At 33.1% G+C, this 1,285-nt stretch overlaps 1 long non-coding RNA gene across 1 annotated transcript in view; it reads right to left on the bottom strand.

Moving 5' to 3' along the window:
- LOC107576373 (uncharacterized) overlaps positions 1-789 on the bottom strand; it is a 1,942-nt gene extending 1,153 nt beyond the window's left edge. The window contains exons 1-2 of the long non-coding RNA XR_001608042.1: positions 312-789; positions 175-228 (exon numbers count right to left, since the gene is read on the bottom strand). This is a non-coding gene — a long non-coding RNA (uncharacterized lncRNA). The remainder of the gene's footprint in view (positions 1-174; positions 229-311) is intronic.
- Positions 790-1,285: the final 496 nt, after the last annotated feature.

The raw sequence follows: 1,285 nt of genomic DNA, 5'->3' as shown, positions 1-1,285 counted from the left end.
ACATCAAGTCTCTGAAAAAGTCTGATATAAAATAATTTTCTTAATGTACTGAAATGCTGAAGTATGGTGATATCTATTAGTTTAAAAAATATCCTATTCACCTCACCTGTAGTGTCTTGCCTTAAAAGAATGCCACATCTTGAAGAATAAACCCATTGTAGACAATACGGTTACCTTGGCTATATACAGGCGAACTGCTTTGGAGAAGCCTGGATTTAACTCCTCCGCCTAGAGATCAGACAATCAGACACATCAGAATACATTTGATGAATGCTTTCAGCTGATAAAGCTGTACATAATCTCATCATTACCTTGAGGAAGTTCTCCAGAGCTTCGTTCAGTGAGGATGTGGGAGGACTTTCATAAATCGTAGCTGCGGTTTTCCTCTCCAACCAACCCAGAGAGCTCACCTACAAACACGTGCATCTCACAGATATTACGGGTCGGCTGACAGTGGTTTTAACATGTTTTACTTTTGATTCCGTCGTCCCAAAAAACAATGGGTTTTTTCTGTGGCTAACACAAGTTCAATATATTTCCTGTTTTATTCTACAACATAAAATACATTAGTAATACTTGTGATTTTTTTTTTTACTTGTCTTGAAAAAGGCGGTTGCTAACAAGTGTCTAAATGTGACTACAGAGGTCGTTGACGATCATCACACTGAACAGGTTAAACTCATCTGCAAACCTCATCATAGCACATCTCGGCTCTGTGATTATATTGGCACAAAATGTAAACTATTATTGCATATCTTTATTCTGATAAATGTGACAATAAGGCATGGAAATATTAAGATATATGTAAATATATTGAGATTAAGAATGTAAAGCTGCTTTAACCCTCTGGTGCTTCTCACGTGCCGATCAACAATGACAGAATTTTTTTTACTTCATTGAAATTAATGTACTATATTTTAGTTCAGTAATGTTTTAGGGGATTTTATAGTTCTAAATTATATTTATGCTGTAGTTATAATCCTTTTTTACATGGTAAACCACTTTTTGAGCATAGACCTGAAAATTAAATTTCCAAGTTTAACTGTTGTAAATTTTGAATTAGGTTTGATCTCTTTTTAAAGAAGACACTAGGATGATTATTGCTGAAGTGAAAAATGTTCAAAAAGTGAAAGGAAAAGAAGTTATAGAAGTTTAAACTTATTTTTATATTTATATGAAATATATATTTTCCAAAACATGTTTTAATGTAAAACTGCGACAAAAACAAAGCCATAACTCGAAACAAGTTGTGTTCCAAATTTGAGGTTGATATCTCAAAAAATTA

Source organism: Sinocyclocheilus grahami, unplaced genomic scaffold, assembly GCF_001515645.1.
Source record: "Sinocyclocheilus grahami isolate Dianchi unplaced genomic scaffold, SAMN03320097.WGS_v1.1 scaffold3602.1, whole genome shotgun sequence".
In the NCBI taxonomy this organism is placed as follows: Eukaryota; Metazoa; Chordata; class Actinopteri; order Cypriniformes; family Cyprinidae; genus Sinocyclocheilus; species Sinocyclocheilus grahami.
This window is presented reverse-complemented; position numbering and strand designations above follow the sequence as displayed.